The sequence below is a fragment of the Stigmatopora argus genome, chromosome 4 (assembly GCF_051989625.1).
Source record: "Stigmatopora argus isolate UIUO_Sarg chromosome 4, RoL_Sarg_1.0, whole genome shotgun sequence".
NCBI lineage: Eukaryota > Metazoa > Chordata > Actinopteri > Syngnathiformes > Syngnathidae > Stigmatopora > Stigmatopora argus.
The window spans coordinates 10,009,096-10,031,823 of NC_135390.1; the positions used below are offsets into that span (position 1 = coordinate 10,009,096).

Below are 22,728 nucleotides of genomic sequence, written 5' to 3' on the forward strand. Positions count from 1 at the left end.
TATATATATATACATATACATACACATACACATATGTATGCGATATTTATATAAAAAGCCATGCATCTCATTAGCCTAAAAAATAAAAATCAATAAATTTGCCGTACTGGATATACATATACTGAATATATATATATATATATATATATATATATATATATATATATATATATATAAAATATACGTACACATGCAACTTATAGTCCAGTGCGTCCCATTTGTGAACAAATATTTTTCTGTAAAATTTTCTGAGTTTGGCGTATAGTCATATGCAGTTTATATTCTGAAAATGACAGTACTTTTATTTGCATAACAGAGACTTAAAAATTCAAAGAGTCAAAATTCCCTGCGATTGGCTGGCCACCAATTCAGAGTGTCCCCCGCCTGGTGCTCATAGTTAGCTGGGATAGACTCCAGCACCCCCCGTGGCCCTTGTGAGGATAAGGTGAGGATTCAGTAAAATTCAGAGGTGGGCGGCCCGGCGGCTGAGTACTTAGTGCATCAGCCTCACAGTTCTCGGGTACTGGGTTTGATCCCAGGTTGGTCCTCCTGTGTGGAGTTTACATGTTCTCCCCGGGCCTGCATGGGTTTTCTCCGGGTACTCCGGTTTCCTCCCACATTTGAAAAACATGCATGGTAGGCGGGTTGGACACATTAAATTGCCCCTAGTTATGAGTGTGAATTCAGGGTGTCCCCTGCCTTGTGCCCAAAGTGAGCTGGGATAGGCTCCAGCACCCCCCATGACCCCTGTGAGGATAAGTGGTTCAGAAATGAAAATTCACTGAATCTGTTTTATAGTCAGATGCAGATTATAGTCTGAAAATGACAGACAGTAGGTACTTGTTTTGAGACTGACTTCAATGATTTTACAATTTCTTTGGACTATTAGTTACACCAAGAAATTTCTCAAACATTATGTGTATTATTGTTTTTACAAGCAGTTGCCAAGTGCCTCTTTAGTTTCTTAATCAGGAGAACTGCAGATCTCAGTCACAGCTTGGCAAAAGTTTTCAATTTGTTGCATTATTTATTCTGAAAACTGAACCAGTTCAGGCAGGGACACCCAATGATAAGATGTACATTTACAGTAAGTATATAGTGGTTTTTCATTGTTTCACATTATAGTCCCGCTAACCACAAACACCAGTTCTGAGGGCTAGTATAATTAGCGTTCTTTAATCATTTTCTATGCCAATTATCTATACGGTCCTGGAGCCTATCCCAGCTAATTACTGGCAATAGGCGGGGTCTGAATTGATTGCCCAGCAATCGCAGAGTATAATTAAACCAAAAATTGGTGTCCCGTCCCGTCACTAATTCCCGCCTCTCCCCTAATGAAATACACCCTTCCTGTGAGTGAGAACACAAATGCATTTGTGCATTTGTTTTCATTTTGGGCAGATCACATGGCTTCTAAAGAATGGAACAGATAAGTGGGTGTGATCGATCAACAATAGCATGCAAGTACATCAAGGGAGGTCCCAAAATGTAGGGGTGACGGACGATAATAGGCAAGAAATTCTGGTGACTCGGAACTGTAAAAAACTGTCATTTCTGTCTACTGTGCTTTGCTATTAAGTAATTGATGGATGTTAGAGAAATTAGTCTCTTTGTGTATACATGTAGTAGATCTATGTGCATGTATGTATATGTATATTTGTGTATATATATGTATATATATATACATATATATATACACATATATATATATATATATATATATATATATATATATATATATATATATATATATATATATATATATATATATATATATATATATATATATATGTGTGTATATATACACATATACATATATATTATATATATATGTATTTATTAACTATCTATTTATGTCTAAAATGTATTTTCCTGTGTCTGCATTCTCACCCTTTTGCTACTGTGACAATGCAATTTCCCGAATACGGGATGAATAAAGTTATCTAATCTAATCTAAATGAACTATATACAATACAAATCTATCATCCTCCAAAATCTGTCAGCAGCCTGTTAACAAACAAAGTAACTCATTTATGTTATCTTGTATGAAATATATATTTCGTCTTTTCTGACAATTTGGTCATGAGGGGAAACGTTCTACTTTACCTGAGTGCCAAAAATTTTACTGTCCCAACCTCTTCCTTTTCTGACTTCTAATATGACTTAATAAATTTAGACAAAACACCCCTCACTTAAATCATCTTTCCTATTCCAAGAAGTGATGAAATGAAAATTCCCAAATACGGGATGAATAAAGTTATCTAATCTAAAGGCAAATACACTTCATCCATGGAAAAATGGAAGCACAATACATAACCAAAACACATAGTGGTATTGAATTAAACTTGCTGATTTTATGTTGTATGAGAAAAATAACAGAGGGATGACCAACAGCTGGCAGCCAAACTATGTTCTGAGTCACCTTTAAAGTAGCACCACTGGCAATTAACCAATGGGTGTAGTACACTTTTCAGTTAAGGCAGAGCTTATTCATTGTCAAATTAATATAATTTAGGTAGAGGCATCTACAATTAATCATTTGTTCAGGAACTGATTTCGTCACGTCATGTCTCTATTTTTAAAGCAGAGTAGAGCATCCGCGAGCTGTAGTTGTCATTTATCGTTCATCTATTAAAACTATTTTTTGAGAATGATTGTTTTATTCATTCATTCATTTTCCCCACCGCTTATCCTCACACGGGTTGCGGGGGGTGCTGGAGGCTAACCAAGCCCACTGATACTCTCAATTGGTGGTCAGCCAATTATTGCAGCAATAGTGTTATCAATATTACTGATATTTTTTTACTGTATTTTCGAGTCCTTAAGGCGTGTTGAAATGTACGCCGCACCCTCCAAATTTGATTTGAAAACATATTTACATGCAATATTTAAATTAAATTATTATTCTCTCTTAAACTAATAATCCTACAAGGCAACCTGTGTCCTCCTTCATATACTGCCCTTCCTAAAAGTAGCTAATGAGTGACACAAGTCCTACTAGTGTGTTGACACCAGTCTGAGTTCATAAAGCAATTAACTTTACGAAACAGACCGCTACAATTAATTATAAAAAAACACAACCCAATTAGGTAGACTTGTCATCTTATAAAAGACAGCGCCCCCTTAAAACAGCATTGCCTGCATAGCATCTTCAATGTGGCATACTGTTCACATGCATCCTTTATATCCAACCACCAATTGCTTAATCGTCCTTCTATTGTGATAACCAGTTTTGTCGCGACAAAAAGTCACCATCTACTTGTAATTACAGATTCTAAATGCACACAAATTATCAACCTGACTGTGATTATGCTGGCGGCTATTTAAAACAGAAAAAAGGTTTGCTCACAACAACACCCTGCTTAGTAATAATCCAAGAATTAACAGCTGCTTAAAAAAAGTGGCAGAGTTCAAAGGGAGGAAAGATAAATTGTTTTTTGAAAAGGTAATTAGTTGTACTGTTCATATTGTACATAGTAGACATACAGTTCTCTTTCTTGTGTAGTTATTGTTGCACTTCATTTTTTTCGTGATACAAAAATAGCAAGCTACACTTGCCAAGCTATCCCTTTTGATGCCTGCTGAGTTAAAGTAGTATAACTAAATTTAAATGAATTGGGGTGATTATTTTTCCAGAAATATTTGGTTAAATAAAAAATATGTACTTTGAGGATGACTCTTTTAATGAAGAATATAGTAATAGATACAGAACGAAGACATGCAAATATAGATACAAATCTCTTCTAACATTTTTACAAAAGTCAGCATGTCAAAACCATCACATCAGTCCATACACATGACCTTCTCTGTTATCTACTTGTTATTTGCAACAAATACAGCCGTGCTAATTTTAATCTTTCTACACATCCATCAAACTAAATAGATTATTATGTTTAAAACACCCATTCTATTGTTGCACCCTGCCACTCCCTTTGGAACAACAAAATAAAAAACAACAACAACATGCATGCGATTTTTTAGGGAAAAAGCTAAAATGCTTTAACTGTTCAAATACATAAATATACTTTTTCTTAGCTAGCCAATGTCCAATCCCATGATTCAGATGAGCAGACATTCACATCAACTAGAAAGGTTTTTGCCTTTAATGAACTTGTCACGCATGTGTTTGGAATGTGTGAAGAAAGTAGCACACCAACACAAACAGTAATAAATACTATGGATACAATCATATTTTTGTATCACTTTCTCTCTGTTCTTTCTCGTTTTTCTTTCTTTCCTTCTCACCCGAGCATTCTCTCGCTCACTCACTCGCTCTCTCTCTCTCCCTAAACCCAACTGCATTTTCTAAATAAATAACACAATATATAAACATTCACAATGGGAGTACAATAATCTCCCCTGAGGCATGTTAAACCAGTTTCAGCCTCTAAGGGCACTCATATTGACCATTCTCTCTCAAAGCAGGTAAACAGGACACATTAAAGCAAATAGAAAAGTCAAATAAACTAAAAAAACACAGCTGACCTTCTCTATCAATTACAAAAAAATATTCAGCAATTTAATCCTTGTTTTATCATCAACCTTTAAATGAATGTAAATAAGTACCCAAAATATTAATGAGTTACACATATCGCACATATTAAATTGGCCAACAGCAAAGAATGCAGGAAACAGGTGAATTATTACACAAAGACTATGCAGGAAGTTGGAAAGACGGATAAACACTGACCCAGATTTCACCTCCTAAAACCTCAAATTAACATTATTAAAGCAGTTCGTTAGTGCTTCTTCCATCAGCACAATGGCAACAGGCAAACAAAACACAAGCTGAGTACGATTTCTTTACAGAGGTCGCATTAAACCTTATCCCTCACACATGCGTGTCCCCTCTCACTGGCGTTGGGGGGCCACGTCATGCCTGGTGATGCCCGTGTGACTGCCAAAGTATGCGCTGACAACTGGGCTGTGATGCTTATAACCTGCTGGCTGGTTGGGAAGGTGCTAGTGGGGTTGGGGGTGGCGCGCACATGTGGTGGAGCTGAGTGTTGCCTTTTGTGCCAAAGTGGCTCAGGTATCAGCCTTGTGCTTTCTAATATTAAAGACGCCCTGCCCGGGTGTAAGGGTTTGTAGGTTTATTTTTAGGTGACTATATTTCCACTCCTTCTGCAGATCAGCAAGTGCTAAGTGACAAAGAGAGGGATGGGCTTTACTACTTATAATAGAGTTGGTTGTCCGTCTCCTTGTGCCCTGCGATTGGCTGGCCACCAGTTCAGGGTGTCTCCCGCCTGGTGCCCTGCTTGGAATAGGCTCCAGCAACCCCCGTGGAACCTTATGAGGGTATGCGGTACATAAAATGAATGATTGCATACAATGTACATTAACCTCATTAGGGTCGCGGGGGGTGCTGGAGCCTATCGTAGCTGACTCCGGGCCACACTCACACCCATACCTAGGGGCAATTTAGCGTGTTCAATCAGCCTATCATCCATGTTTTTGGAATGTTGGAGGAAACCAGAGTACCCGGAGGAAACCCACGCAGGCCCGGGGAGAACATGCAAACGCCACACAGGTGGACGTGACCTGGATTTGAATCCAGGACCCCGGAGCCGTGAGGCCAACACACTAACCACTCACTCCACCGGGCCTGCCTGTACATTCACCTAAGCTTGTTATTTGATTTCGGCAATTCATTCCATTTCATAAGGGCCCCTAGAGCAAGTACAACATTTGCTGAGGGCCACGTCAACTCACACATTTTAAACGTTATCATATTGTGTAGTGCTACTTGTACAGATATGGGCAATTAGGAAAGACACTCTGACAAAATTATATATACAGCCATCATAGGGATATGCAGTATAACATTACAATTTCACAAAAACCTGCCATACACTGTCTAAAATTTACTCAGTATTATACTTTATATTGTACTGACATTTTAACCACCCATCACAACTCGTACTAACCATTCCTGGTCAAGACTTCCTGATTATTTGATAGCTAATGTATTTTTCAAACTGTAAAGTGCACCGCATTACAGAGCACAGCCTCAATAAACAAGTTTATTTTGATACATTGGGCACACCTGTTTAAAAGGCGCATAAGTGTGTCAATGTGCTGCATTTGTCATCTGTTTATCTGCTAAGAATATTCGTAGAGAATTATTATTCTATTATTCATTTTATTTACTATGTGTTTAATTGTATTATTGGTTGGTTTGATTCATGATGATTTTGTGTCCTGAATGCTTTATTGAAACAGTATAATACTGTTGTGCTCAATGTTTTGTAGTCATGAAACAAAATGTGAACTCATGCATAAATCACACTGGATTATATGGTGGTCTGTGTTGAAATTGCACCAAAGGCCAATTTAGAGTGTTCAACTAAGCATGTTTTTTGGGATGTGAGGGGAAACCCGTGTACCTGAAGAAAACCCATATGGGCCAGAGAATATGAAAACTCAACATAGGAAGGTCGGAAACCACAATCTCAAAACTATGAGGAGGTACGTTCCAATAACTCAATCACCGTGGCGGCCCGTTTGAATGCACATGCAAACGAGTCTATTATGATTTTTCAGGAATGTCAAAGTATGCTGCAGTTGCACCTCAGTAATAGGTATGTTTGCAAAGCCTGAGGATTTGCATAAACCTCAAGAACTGTTTAATTTGCATATAGTAACCTGAGTTCTTTCTGTTTCAAAGACTTGTTCATTCCTTTTAAATAGCCCTGTCAAAACAGGTTATTACGTGTGTGCCGAGGGTATATAGAGTAAGTACTGTAACAAAGCATTTGGCTACTTGTCTAATTTGTACTTTTTGGCAGTTTTCCCACTTCAAATTTTGAGCTCATCAACAAAAATGACAATATCAAACAAACATAGCCCAATTAAATATCTAAATGCAGTTTTTAAATGCTAGTTGTATTGATTTTAAACTGTAATATGAGGGTTAGTGTTAAGTAGGCAGTGTGGTTTTGATTCACACTCGGTGACGGTGTGAGTGTGAATGCTCGTCTGTGTTTATGTGTGCCCTACGACTGAGAAGCAACCAGTTTTGAATGTTGTCCGCCATTTGTCTAGTATTAGCTTTAGCACCACGCAAACCTCATTAGGGTAAGCGGTGTTGAAAATGAATGGATGATTTTTTTTTTACCAGTTTACCAGTCTTGTGCTTGAAAGAAACTCACAATGAATATTGAGTAGAGTGTTTTTGTATTGGAGTGCGAATGCGTTAGGGGGATTTTGTAACTTGGATCTTGTTTTTGTATGTTGGAACAGTAATTTCCATATCAGCTTAATTTATAACCTAATATGTTCATATGTAGAAGCATTTTAAGTAGAGGTACTGGATTTTTTATACCGCAATGTGATGTTGCATTAAAATCGATATTTCAAGTTACGTATAATACATTCCAGACCAATAGGAAGCCTTGAAAGATTTGAATACTTACGTTAAGAAAAAAACAACAACATTACCTTATATAAAGGTTTTGTACCGCCACGTAATTCGTGACATGTTTCTGACCCAACGAAAATCCATTTTTGATGTCTACTGGCGTGTTTTGGCAATTTAAATGGAAATTGTTGTGTCATATTAGTTTTCCTTAAACAGTATATCAGCAGTTGTATGTGTAAAATTTCCAGATCTCCACTTTTCTGGAATGCGAAATAAAAGTGATTCCCAAATAGTCTCATTCCGAAAATAGCACGAGATTAATTTAATATAAAGTTTTCCTGTTAGCTTTTTGAGTTGGAGAAGGGTTACTGAATGTGAAACTACTGCCGCACCAGTGCTCACCAGTTGCTTACATGAATGAACGACTGTCAGGAGGGTCGGGTAAAGCCAAAGACAATCTACAGGGGCTGAAAAAAATGCAGACTTGCAGATTTTTCTCACAGAGATTTGTCACAGTGAATGACTGATGAGGTGGGACAAACAGCGAAGAGAAAAAACATGCTCGTGTTTGTGTGCTGTATTAGCTCTGAGCGGTTTCTCTATTCATTATTAAGAAGGCGAGAAATGTAGGAGATCACAGCAGCTTTATATGTTTAGCGTGTGATGGTAATTCATTTATGAGGGTGTTTCATATTGATGACTCTTTTGTGAGTCAGTGATTTGTAGGCACACACAAATGATTCAACGTTGTTGTTTGAGAAAACGGCAGTGACCTTTCCGATTACTTTCTTTACAACGTGATTTAGCTGTCACACTGCTCCGCTCCCGCGAGTCACCGATTTAGCAGGTGACTCCCAAATATGGAAAAATCTGTCTTTTGGTCCATGCGCGGGAGCGTCGTGGACGTCGCATGTCAAGTTTAATATCTTCCCATGGACACAGGGGCTCTATTATTGATGAGATCGATGCTCGGATTGAGGCGGATGCTGGCCAACCTGAGGCCCTTGAGCTTTTTCTGTCGGCACGCCCCTTTTAGCTCCTAAGCTTATCTGACAATATCATTTTTTTTTAAATCCACAACCGTATTCAGATAGAGTTGTGAACATGAAAACTGAAAGTGTTTACCTCAAGGGGTGCGAGAGGAGCCCCAGTGGCTCCGATGACTTGGATGACAGGGCTGTGAACACACACCTTGCAAAATAAGAGAAGAGGGTGGGTAAAAGTGAAATATGAAGTGTCAGACAGTCAACAAGCAGCAAGGAGGTGTCAAATTCAGCAATGCCTATGCGTTTTCTGTCTTGCTCTAAACTCGTTCGGTGCTACTGGCAATGATAGATGTCCAATCATATGGCTCTTTTCCTCCCATTGCTGCGAAATTAAACGAGTTTGTCACAAATAGACATTCGATCCATTTGAGTCAGAGTGCTGGCAGCGAAAGAACAAATTTTCATTTGCTGCCAACCCTTCAGAAAAGTTGGTATATATATATATATATATATATATATATATATATATATATATATATATATATATATATATATATATATATATATATATATATATATATATATATATATATATATATATATATATATATATATATATTTATATATCTATATATATATATATTATATATATATATATATATATATATATATATATATAAACCAGCTCAAACCCACTAAAATAAATAGAATGCCTAAAAGCATTGCACTGATAATAAAAAAAATCCCCCAAAAGAACGCTCAACAATACAATCACTTTGAGTATACACTTACAGTCCAATGGAGAGGAAATGAGTGAAAACACTTGTGTGGGTGGACTATCAACAATAAATGGAAAGCCAAAAAGCATCTCCACTTCCTCCCACTGAGCTAAAACGAAGGTGATGACCCTGCAGCAAGCACTCTTATTTTTTCACTAATCACACATTATGGAAAGTTAACATTATAACTCCTGGCCTTCTTAGACACAAATAAGGCTCCTTCTTTTCTCCCTCCCACTCTTTTTTCACTGAATAATAAACTCTAATATAATCTGATCAGAGAAGCATTAAATAAAAATTGAAGATCGTCTTTAGGTGGAACACTTAAATATTCTGCTATTTACAAAAGTTTAGTTTCATTGACAATGGTAGAGATTTTCTGATTTAAATATACAAAACAGGTTGCGCGGCTCGGCGGATTAAGTGGTTATCACGTCGGCCACACAGCTCTGGGGTCCTGAGTTTAAATCCAGGTCGGTCCACCTGTGTGGAGTTTGCATGTTCTCCCCGGGCCTGCGTAGGTTTTCTCTAGAGACTCCGGTTTCCTCCCACATTCCAAAAATTCTAAAATGCCCTTAGGTGTGAGAGTAAATGGTTGTCGTTTTCTATATTTCTAAACTGACCTGTCCTGATTGGTTTCTATATACATTTAGGGGTTGATGTCCTGACATCCAGTGAAAATGGGCAATGCTAGAAGTTAGAACTGGCATTTTAGATGCAATGAAGACCCAATTTAAGTCCAAGCATAAAGGCAGGGCTGCCGCGCCGCATAAACTGGGAACGCTTAGGAACTCCAAACGCTGCAATTTGCAGTTCTTTGACATTTGAAATGCTCTCAAACTGTACTGTGTATAATATTTAGAAACATACATTTATTTTTTTAACAAATAATATTACAATGGTGTTGGTTTGGGGGCCCGGCGGATGAGTGTTTAGATCAGAGGTCTCCAAACCGGTCCTGGAGGGCCGCTCTGGGTGCAGGTTTTTGTTCCAACCGATCCAACACAAACAGTTTAACCAATGAGGTTTCTGCTGAAAAAAGAAGCACCTGACTGCAATACACTGATTGCACTTCTAGGATGCCAGAGTGGTGGAAAGGTTTCCTCTTACCGGTTGGAACGAAAACCTGCACCCACTGCGGCCCTTTCTAGAATAGTTTGGGGACCACTGGTTTAGATTGTCAGCCTCACAGTTCTTGGGCCCCGGGTTCAATCCCAGGTCAGTTCTCCTGTATGGAGCGAGTGGTTAGCGCTTCGGCCTACCGGCTCTGGGGTCCTGGTCAAATCCAGGTCAGGACCACCTGTGTGGTTTGCATGTTCTCCCCGAGCCTGCGTGGGTTTCCTCCGGGTACTCCGGTTTCCTCCCACATTCCAAAAACATGGATGATAGGCTGATTGGACACTCTAAATTGCCCCTAGGTATGGGAGTGAGTGTGCATGGTTTCCCGTCTCCTTGTGCCCTGCGATCGGCTGGCCACCGATTCAGGGTGTCCCCCGCCTCCTGGCCTAAGTCAGCTGGGATAGGCTCCAGCACTCCCGTGACCCTTGGGAGGATAAGCGGTTCAGAAAATGAATGAAAAAATTGGTCGAAAACCAACGGGGATTGAACCCTCAATTTTACAAACAATTATGTATTTTAAATTCTAGCATAAACATCAGACAAAAAAAACACTGCCACAAATTTCCACAGTATCGCAGAGATTTCTACGAGAGACCAATGTAGTATGCAACCAGATATGAAAAAGGAAAGCTAACATTGAGCACGCTTCACCCTAAATGATTAATTCCAACGTCCTCGCTCGCTTCCTGTGTGTCACTTTCAGCCACATCAGGCTTTCAGAACAACTCAAAAACAAGCCTCACTGACGACAACTACGACTCTTGGGCCCTGGGAACTCCAACTTGGCGGTGAGACATCAGTGTGTCTCACATTTAGGCTGCGGTGTCCCGAGAGGGGGAAAGTTGAGCTGGGCTGCGCACGACTGCGTGTGGAGGCACGGCCATTGATGTCAGCACGCGGATCGCCGTGATGGTCATCGGCGGTCTGGGAGCGCGGTGAATGGCTGCAGCTGGGAAAGACTCCCAAAGGAGTCCTGGGAAAGAGGCCACAATATGGAACAAGGGACACCCTGAGCGCAGAATTAAAAACACCAAGTGATGATGTTCTTTTTCTGCGTAGTATCGTCATATCCAGTTGCTAAAATCATCTTACATGACGCTCTCACACCGCCCACCATCAACATTACAATGGGAAGCCTGAGCTGAGTCAGGCCGCCACTTTGTGTGTGTGTGCGTCTGGGTAAGTTAAGTAAGTGTGTGTGTTTGGGGACAGCGGAGAGATGCTGGCAAAGCAAAGGTGGTCCGGTGGGGGGGTTATACACACTCTAACATGCTTCACTCTCGACACATGCGAGGATAAACATCGATTTCCTCGACTGACGTTAACACTCCTGTTGAGTAAACATACACTTTGCTCAGAACTACGACAGGCGACACAACGCCGCTCCTGCACAGTCAGCCACGTCTTCAGCCGTCTGCCGAGAACGTTCAGGCCCAACAAACAGCGCCACTTCAAGGTTCACAGCAGTTTCGTTCCGACGTTCCCACATCGCCACCACCCTTTGACAGCACGTCTCTATTGTGGTGTGTAGTCTTCAATTGTCATTAAGTCTTTATTTAGTGTCAAGCCCCACAAGGAGAGAAGCTGTAGGTCACACATAGCTTCTCTGTGCTTATATTTTCCTTATTTTGTATTTATATTTAGAATAAGCTATTTATATAGGAGTATGTTCCTTGTGGATGAAATGTTTATTTCAAAGTATGTTATGGAGTGGCGATCTACCTATGGAAGATTTTAGGACAATTTTGTTTGAAAACTATTGCATTGTTGATTTTTCAGAAGTTCCAAATGAGGTGAAGTAAGAGTGCAACTCGATTCTAGTTAAAAAATAAAATCATGGTCTAGTTACTAGAGTCTAGTAGCTAGACCATGATTTTTCGTGGTTTATTTTTTGTAAAAATATTAAATGAAAGAGATTTGGCTCTTGAAATAAACGAAAACAATCTTGAAAATGCCAATTTTGGAGAAATCAAACATTTATTTTGTGTCACATACACTACTTGTTAATTTTGGGGTAATCCTAAAAAAAATCCTGTTGATTCCGCGTCAATTCCTATTGCTTTTGGGGCATTCCATAAATTGAAAGGCTAGCAACCCATACAGCGTAGTAGAAACCGTAAATTAAAAATGGCTGACATTTGTTTTAACTATAGCAAAAAAAAGAACAACATCAGAAGCTGTTGGTGGTTAGAGGGAAAAAATAAGGTAAAAATAAAAAATAAGTCGCACTCGAGTATAAGTCAAAGGCCGAGCCAATCTTCCTTGGTTCACATAATAAATGTAATTTTAAATTTAAAAACTTAAAAAAAATAGTTTTGAAATTCAGTTCTTCATTTTCTAATTAAAATAACCTAATATTATTTTATTCTGTAATTCAATTCAGGTTTTGAAATCAACTGTCAAAGTTTGGCAATTCAAATTCAAGTGTGAATAATTCAGATTCAGCTTTTGACGCTACCTATTTCAGAACAACACACGAAAGTATTTGAGCTCAGGATTCCCTGTTTAGGATCACTAGAGCAAATGTTAAACAGAATTCAAATTCACATAGCACAGAGGAGGGGAGAATTCTGCCAGTTTATATTCACCAGTGTCATCGGATGCTCGTGTTTGTGACGGAGCAACAAAGCGTAGCAGATGATCAGAAAAGATCTACCACCTATAAATAGGCCCTGTGTTAAAGAGGCATACTGTAAATATAGCCACTTTGCATGGTGTCACATTATACCACATCACTAACCAATCTTGCAACACACACACCCTCCCAAAGGCTGCAGCCAAAGTTAACCGGACTCCACTTAACGACTTCATTATAGCAATGTGCGTCATGAGTGGAAAGAAAGACTCGAAAAACACAGGGAGAAAAGAAGAAGGAAACACGGGGGCAGGCAGCAGCGTAGATGTGGGACAGATTACACTCATGTAGTGGGTATGCGGGTTGTGGGTGTGTGTGATGTAACATAGGCCAGGCTTCCCCCATTCACTTGGCAGGGTAAGGAATCCTACAAAGTACAACAATAACAGAGCAAATACTGACAGGCAGTTTACTCTTGTCCTTTATCGTTCTATTTATTCTGGTATTTTATACATTATATTTATATATATATATATATATATATATATATATATATATATATATATATATATATATATATATATAAACATATATATATAAACATATATAGTTGTGGTCAAAAGTTTACATACACTTGTGAAGAACATAATGTCATGGCTCTCTTGAGTTTCCAGTTATTTCTACAACTCTGATTTTTCTCTGATAGAGTGATTGGAACAGATACTTCTTTGTCACAAAAAACATTCATGAAGTTTGGTTCTTTTATGACTATTATGGGTGAACAGAAAAAAGTGATCAAATCTGCTGGGTCAAAAATATACATACAGCAGCGCTAATATATTTGGTAACATGTCCCTTGGCCATTTTCACTTCAATTAGGCGCTTTTGCGAGCCATCCACAAGCTTCTGGCCAGCTTCTGGTTGAATCTTTGACCACTCCTCTTGACAGAATTGGTGCAGTTCAGTTAAATTTGATGGCTTTCTGACGTGGACTTGTTTCTTCAGCATTGTCCACAAGTTCTCAATGGGGTTTAAGTCAGGACTTTGGGAAGGCCATTCGAAAACCTTAATTCTAGCCTGATTTAGCCATTCCATTACCACTTTTGATGTGTGTTTGGGGTCATTGTCCTGTTGGAACACCCAACTGCGCCCAAGACCCAATCTTCGGGCTGATGACTTTAGGTTATCTTGAAGAATTTGAAGGTAATCCTCCTTCTTCATTATCCCATTTACTCTCTGTAAAGCACCAGTTCCATTGGCAGCAAACAGCCACACAGCATAATACTACCACCACCGTGCTTGACGGTAGGCATGGTGTACTTGGTGTTAAAGGCCTCACCTTTTCTCCTCCAAACATATTGCTAGGCATTGTGGCCAAACAGCTCAATTTTTGTTTCGTCTGACCACAGAACTTTCCTCCATAAGGTCTTATCTTTGTCCATGTGATCAGCAGCAAACTTCAGTCGAGCCTTAAGGTGCCGCTTTTGGAGCAAGGGCTTCCTTCTTGCAGGGCAGCCTCTCAGTCCATGGAGATGCAAAACACGTTTGACTGTGGACACTGACACCTGTGTTCCAGCAGCTTCTAATTCTTGGCAGATCTGCTTCACCCTCCTCTCCAATTTTCTCTCAGCAGCAGGTGATAGCTTGTGTTTTCTTCCTGATCGTGGCAGTGAAAAAACAGTGCCATGCACTTTATACTTACAAACAATTGTTTGCACTTTTGCTCTTGGGACCTGCAGCTGCTTTGAAATGGCTCCAAGTGACTTGCCTGACTTGTTCAAGTCAAGGTTTCGCTTTTTCAGATCCATGATGAGCTCCTTTGACTTTCCCATTGTAGCGTTTGTGGGCGTTTGCATACAATGAGCCCTATTTAAATGGCCTCAGAGAAGTCACCATTTGTAGTCACTCATAATCACTCACAAGAAGTTAAGAGGCCATGCCATGCTCATTTCACTGACACAACTTTCTAAGTCACCAAAATTGCTAATTCGTGTTGTTGTATGTATATTTTTGACCCAGCAGATTTGATCACTTTTTCTGTTAACCCATAATAAAGTCATAAAAGAACCAAACTTCATGAATGTTTTTTGTGACAAAGAAGTATCTGTTCCAATCACTCTATCACAGAAAAATCAGAGTTGTAGAAATAACTGGAAACTCAAGAGAGCCATGACATTTGACCACAACTGTATATGTGCATATATTCATACATTCATACATACATACATATTAGAATCCTTGAGAGTGGTCAATCTTGGAAAGATTGAAACAGTTTTCCCCTCAATAGAAAAAGTTGGATCATGTCTGCCTGTTTGTCTCACTCTCTTTGACGCAATAGCTGCCGGTTATGTTCCTAAAGTTCTGTTTACTGAGAAGTTTGACTGAAGGCCTTTGTCTGAGCTCTCTTTAAAAATAAAACCAGAGCAGGGTTACAGCACACATGTGCAAACCTCTTCAACTCTTCAACTAATTGTAAAGTGAGGAGTCCTGATATGTGAAACTTCCTGGCCAAAGTTGGCAGCAGTGCTGGATGATAATGGATCATTCCTATTCTACATCGCTGATCCTCATTTGCTCCACAAGGATGCTGGAGCCTATTCTGGCTATTTATGGGGAGCAGGCTGGGTACCTCCCAATCTGTCAGTCACAGGATACAAATAGAGAAACAACCTTTCAAACTCAGGAACGTGAATACAATTGAAGATGTGAAAACAACTGGGTAAACTACAGTACAGTTCGATACTAAGGTTAAACCTGATGTTACATGAAACAGATGTTGACGTTAACTTATCATCAGGACTGCTTGCATCTGTCAAACGCAGAAAATAGCGAGTCAATTAATATCATAATTATTATTCATTATTATCAAGGAACATCTCTCCTTCTGAACCACTTTATCCTCATTAGGGTCTCCAGGCCAGAGGCGGGGGACGCCCTGAATCAGTGGCCAGCCAATCGCAGGGCATGAGGAGACGGACAACCATGCACACTCACACCCATACCTAGGGTCAATTTTAGAGTGTCCAATCAGCCTACCATGCATGTTTTTGGAATGTGGGAGGAAACCGGAGAAACCCACGCAGGACCAGGGAGAACATGCAAACTCCACACAGATGGACGTGACCTGGATTTGAACCCAGGACCCCAGAGCTGTGAGGCCGACGCGTTAACCACTCGCTCCACCGGGCCGCCTTATCAAGGAATATGTGCCAGCTAAATAATTTGGCACGGTGTAGGTAATTCAGCAAACCTAAGATGAATTGCAATGGATAATTTTAAATATCAGATATAGAGAGTGTCTTTTGTACTGGCGCTACCATAACACAAGCAAATGAGAGTTGGCGAGGAGATCCTTTTGACTCAGTGCACATTTTTGAAATGCCAGGATGTGTTTAGAAATCTGACAATGTCTGTGTGCATATGTGTGTGTGTGCTTCATGTCAGATGTGTGTGCACGTCAAAAATTGTGTGCGTATTTTTCTTAGGAGATCCGGAATGTGTTAGTTTCTCTCTCAAAGCTAGCATACCAAAGACCCATCAACATCAAATCAAACCAGATCCAACAGCAATTCATAATAATATGCATCGTCAGCATTCGAATGTTAGGTCAGTGTGCCACAAGTCAATCTTAGACAGAGCCAGAACAGCATAGAACTTTCAGCAGCGGGTTGGGGGCACCTGCTGAATCAGGCGCTTATACCCCGCATAGTGTGTGATAGAACCTGATCCACTAATATCAGCCCTGTTGCTATTTATGTCCAGTGCAAACACACTGCTGTCCAATAATACTGTACTCCGTCACACACATGCATCTCTCTATAAATGCACGCTCACGAGGTGGATGTCACAAGCATCGACTCTGGTTTCAGCAGCACATAAAACTCCCTGGCAACATATTATACAAGCGAGTACACTGTCACACGTACTTGCTAGTTGGCCGTGGCTGGCAGTAGTGTCCTGTTCATCAGATGCTTGAAAGGACACCCCCGAGAGGGGTTCTTTTCACAGTAATAGCACCCAGCAGCACTTTACATTGACCCTGTGGTTCTCTCTCACCATGGTGAAGAGGATGTGAGTTCTCACTTCCACAGCTCGCACCACTCTTCACTCCACGCCAAGGGGAGAAAGAAGAGTCTTTCATGGACAGGCCACTCCAGGGGCTGCATACTCGAGGGTACTCCAAAGCACTCGCTTAGCCCTCGTCCTCCGTGGAGTGCGAGCGCTCTAATTGGAGTGAATGAGCAATTGGTAAATGGCGATGAGTGTGAAATAATTCTGATTATGTTCAGGTGGCCTGTTCTGGGGTGTGATGAGCATGTTGAATATGTTCCACAAATGAACACGGATCAATGGCAAGTTGTTGAGAAAAAGGAAATGCGAAATTGTGTTCGGAATATAACAGAATTATACTAAAACCATATTTTGCCAACAGAAAGTGCTCATAATGCTTCATTTTTCCTATTCCAAAATGGATACAATATATTTTTAACTCACGTGATAATTGTAAGATAAGACAAAGTCTCTATGCAATTGCTTGCTCATATTATATCAGTTTTTGTAAGTATAACAGCATCGTAGTCATCCCTGTGAATGGCTGACATGTCAGCATAAACACTCAACTGTCTGACTGATTAATCAATCTTAGTCTTGTGATTGGGTTGACATGTTAGCACAAACACTCAACTGTCTGACACTGATTAATCAATCTTTGCCCTGCAAATGACTAAAACGTATCTGTCCAAAGTCCTGCCGACAACTGTTAGTTTTGCCTGTGTATAAGATTCACTCACTGGTCATTCAGAGAGAGTTGCAGGACAACAGACTGTGAGCGTTCATGCTGTTCGAGCTCTCTCCCCATCCTGCAGTCTGGTAATAAACTTATTTCCTTTAAATTGGTCCCACTCTTTCTTAACCTGCATCCTGAAGTTGTTTTTCAGACCTATCAATAATGACAAAAAACATGTAATTAGTTTTAGATTTTTTATTCAATATAAATTAAAAGATTTTTTAAAAATCATGAACATAAAGTAGGTACTATACCAGTCTTTGCCAAAACAAGGACTGGTGATCCCTGTTATCACTGATCATGTGTGTAAACATGTTCAGGGTTCAACAAATTGATCAATGAGCTGTTTACTACTCCACATCCACAAATAAACCTTGAATGTGACTCATCGCATGGTTTTGGTATTCCTTCTTTTAATTGCCCAACTGATAGAGGTCTTTTAAGTCAACTCTAATTTCAACTGTGGCTATTGCTGGACCATTACACTCTGAGCAAATAAGGTGACAAATATCATGCTTGCGTAGGCCCCACAGGAAAGAAATTAGTTCAATATCTGAATATCGCAGTTAGCCTCACGAGCTTTGGCTATTTCAATTGTGGAGTCTTAAAAAAAATACTGACCAGCGTAACAAAACTGGTAGTGAGAAGTTAATTTCTACCTTCAGCAGCAAAATGTGATGTCTAATAATTCATGGAACACAACCGTGTATTAACGACAAATCACAACACCATGTCATTAACAGAAAAGTACAGTAACAGATGTACTACGCTATAAGCGTGGTAGTGTTTCATTAGTCAAATCATTTGCCAAGTATGTCTTCAGACACAGGTAGCGGATGCCCTTTCAGATTGACCCTAAGTACTTATCCAAAATATCAAAAGAATGGATCCAAGACAACTACATGATGTGGTCCAGCCACAGCCCAGACTTGAATCTGATTCAACATATCTGGATGGATCTCAAACTGGCTGTGCACCAAAGATCCCTAACAAAACTGTTGGAACTTGAGATGTATCGCAGATAAGTACAAAACCTTGAGTAACTTAAGAGGCAATAATTTAAGTAATGTTTTACCATTGTTCAAACACGTGGAAAAATGTATAACAAAAAAATAACCTGCATGTGTGAAGGTGCCTGAGTCGGTCCCTATGAAGACCAATTGTCATCTTTTATTATTAATCTAATTTGATGCATGAGTGGCTAGGACAGAGATGTGTGCCATTTTTCAAACCTCGCAAAAGGTTCCATTTCCTTTTTTGAAGTCATCATCACAGTTCCTCTTGCATACCATTACTGGCACTCTTCTGTAGTAGTGGATCACCAAACACACAAACACACAAAGACAAATGAATCAATGATTATGTTGCTCATTGAGTGGTATCTCTTGAGCAATGTCACCTGATGAAAACTCAAGCAAGAAATCCACCTACAAATCCACAATAGCGACAAGCAAAGTATCGCACACTGAATAAAAATGCCTTTCAAAATCTGTTTGTGTTCTGTCTTTTTGACTTCAATACCTATTGATGAAAAGTGGAAAAGAAAGCTGCTTGGAATAAAACCAAAACAACTGTCACTAGAAGGTAGAAGAGATCCTTGGGGATTAAGGCCTATATCAATACATTTGACCTGACCTGACCACAATCACAATGAACAAGGAACTCGCCTCAGTTCCTCCCTTCTCAGATATGCCAAAAATTCAAGAGACTCAACAGGTATATCTTCTAGCTATTTTTGTTGAATATTGCATAAAAAACAACTGACAATATTATGTTTGGCTCATTTTGGGGTGGATTTTTGTTTGCGTTTGTTTTTTTCACAGTTCAAATCCCAAGTTAATTAACACAGTTAATTATTTTAATCACACATTAACATACTCTAGAAGCCTACAAAAAATGTTCAGCATATGTATGCTTCATTTGAGTCTGTATTCAGAACAGATTCAATTGAGAACAACATGCCTCAATACAGAGCACAAGCCAGCATCAGTTCAGAGTGCTGTCCATTAGAGTGGTGTACCAAAGACAAGTTTTTTTTACCTAGGTCTACAATGTCTTGTGTGTAGGCAGAAGATAGACCTAATAACCAGTAGGACAGAAAAAAGGACAGGACAGATAAGCGTATGACTATGACTACAATATATAAACTACTTTTGAATGTATTTAAGTTTATAATCATTGGCCAGCCAGATATTATTTCATATAGACATAGAGATATATTATCTCAACTCATCTTATTTTCTGAACCGCTTTATCTTCACTAGGTTAGCTCTAGTCAATATATTTAAAAAAATGCATTTTTTGTTGCACTCACTCGATCGATTTAAGATGCAAGCGCGTGAGTCTGCTTGAGGTCAAGTAAGGGAATCTGTGTTTTTTTCATAATTAATCAAGTTTAACAAGACGTATAAGGGCTGCATAAGTATCATTCTTGAATAAGCGATCTAAGCGGTTTTTCGTGTATTCAAACCCCCACACCACCCCTACTTGATCCACATTGTGCTTAGTATATTGCCTCTGTGGTATTATAGAGTTCAAGTTCTTCGTCAGCATCACTGCTGGACTGCATCACTCGTGATTCGGCATTCCCCCACCGTGACATTGTCATGATGTAAAATAGCTAGGGCCAGGCGTCTTGCTCCCTGGGCTTGTTGGGTTCTGAGAATAATGCCGATGTGGTACTTGGCGGAAGATCCAGACAGACGGGACGAGCATATTACTAAAGCACTCAGGAATCAGGAAGATATCTTCTAGGATACTTGGAATTCCTGGTGGAAATTTTTCAGTCTGACACAGAGGGTGAAGTGTAGTCCAGCCAAGCGAGTGTTTGAAGTGGCGTGAGAGGGAAAAGTGAACGTTGTGGCAGTTCTCTCCCCCGCGCTCTCTTCCTTTTGAGGCCAGAGCCAGCTGGATCTCCTCACAGGTTTAGAATTATGGGGCAGTTATTCGGGGAAGCCTATTATGGTATGAGGACACAACATGTTGCACTCCTCACGCACACACATCAACAGAGGTGGTTACGCCACAACGGGTGATAGGAATCAGGCTTTTCCAGTGTTATCGGGCCAAGAAGTGATGAGGCAGTGAATTCTTGGGATAACTAAGTGGTCAAGTTTGCTCCAGCTTTGGACACGTGCTGCAAATATTTACCTGAAAGCAGAGTGGGCTGCAATAAAACAAAATCACGGCTTTGACCTCACTCTCATGAAGTCATACTAGCAAAATAAGAAATTCGAAGAGATGAAAGGAATGTAAAGTCAAACCTAAGAGTGTCACAGACACAATAGCTCAGACCAAGGATAAACACCTCTGCTTTTCATTGAAAACCCATTTAATGGCCAGAGACATTAGCAGTTTAAAACATCCCCATTTTCTAACAGAAGCCATTTTTACATCACTCCTTCCGAACATTCTTTCTGGATAACTGGGTCAATTCCAAAAGTCTAAATGTAAAGAACTTACAAAAATGTAACTTTGTCATACTCCTGGCAGAACTGCAGATTCCTTGAATCTACGTACATCAAAATTTCCAAAAACCTTTCTAAAGGCTTCTGTATGTTGATGTCACATGAAGGATTGCTGTAGGCTGTATATTTATATACAACAGAAGCCTAAAGGGCTGTCACACACCAAGTGACAAGAACAAACCCAACTGAACTGCCACACATTGTGTGGTGTTATGGAACTACTTTTTATGAGCAGGTGACCACAAGCCACTGTACTACTGTGATTCAAAATTTGGATCACCACTGAATACCATCCCAGATACATTGCAACTGCAACCACAAATAATAAGGCATACAGGAGCATTAAACCAGTTTCTAGACAATGTTGTGTCAAAACTACTATTCTACAATGGTTAAACGCTTTGTGCTGGACCGGTTGGGAAAAAAAAACCTGCACCCATATGGTCACTTTCATCAGGGAGCAGGTTTGATTTTAAGATAACGTGAACATTTGCCATAATATTGTAATTTACAAACTCAAATACATATGCAAGATTAGTGGCATTTTCATCATCACTTTGACCACCAAATGCTGACAGTAGGTCTACACTGTATGTTAGCAAATAAGCACTCCATTAGGCCCCTTATGGTTTGTTTAAAATAATAACACATGTTTTTCCCTCTCGTGGAAAGACAGGCAATCTCTTAAGCCTTTGTTGCTTTGTATGCAATTTCCTCCTGATCCCAAACATTTCTTGTTCTCTCCGGGAAAGAACCAGTCAAATCAATGTTCCACTTCCACAAAGCAATGGAAAGAATCCTCCTGCTGTCACCAGTTCACATTTCTCACCTACTGTGACCCTCAAGGGACAATAGACACATTCACTTATGACTTGCTGAACTACTTCCCAGACTTCTGGAAAGCCTGAAAGCATATCGCATAGATGCTCACGTCACCAGCTATTAACCAATTTTCAAGCCCCCACCCTCCGAAAAAATCTGATTTAGATAGACAGCATTTAATAAGTGAATTATACACATTCATAACTTGATTGAAATAGCAGCTGACTGTGTTAACTTTTTTAGAATGGTTTGAAAATTAATGGAGAGTAAAACCATGCAAATAAATATGGATTTGCTATCCTGTAACCTCTGATATTAGCTACATGTTTTAGCAGAGGTATTGAACAAGTCAAAATTATCGAAAATGAAAGTAACACATGACTACAAAATGACTCCTACACAGACGAGGGCATTAAATCTTTTAGTGGACCTTGGATGCCACATTGTTTATCGATCATTGAGTTATCTATGTAGTTTGCAATTCTGCAGAAATGGGAACTCACTCATCCTACCAAAGGAGCATTCAATTGTGTTTAATGGCTTGATCTCACATGACTCAATGATAATTCATTGTATTTGCCTGTGTGTGATATCTGTCACTTCAATGCTTCCAGCTCTATTATAACGAGCATACGGTTGACGTCACACGTGGCTCATATTAAGCCAATGGCACTTTGTGCGCCTTCATGTGAATGTGTAAAATTGCATGTCTCCATCTTGCTGTGAGCGTGCAGGCGAGTGTGTGCGTCCAATGCCTTTGCGCGGGTTTCCGGCAACACGACAAACGGCGAATCAAGTTTTTCAATCGCGTTGTTAATGTCCGATTACAAGCAG

General features: G+C 39.7%; 1 protein-coding gene across 2 annotated transcripts in view; it reads right to left on the bottom strand.

Annotated features, from left to right (window-relative positions):
• alg2 (ALG2 alpha-1,3/1,6-mannosyltransferase) overlaps positions 1–22,728 on the bottom strand; it is a 59,408-nt gene that overhangs the window by 9,694 nt on the left and 26,986 nt on the right. The window contains exons 1-2 of one of the 2 annotated variants that reach the window (XM_077598262.1): positions 17,610–17,624; positions 8,486–8,551 (exon numbers count right to left, since the gene is read on the bottom strand). The gene's annotated coding sequence lies outside the window, so the exon portion shown is untranslated. Of the gene's footprint in view, positions 1–8,485; positions 8,552–17,609; positions 17,625–22,728 lie in introns of those variants that run through there. The other variant, XM_077598263.1, reaches the window with a different exon arrangement.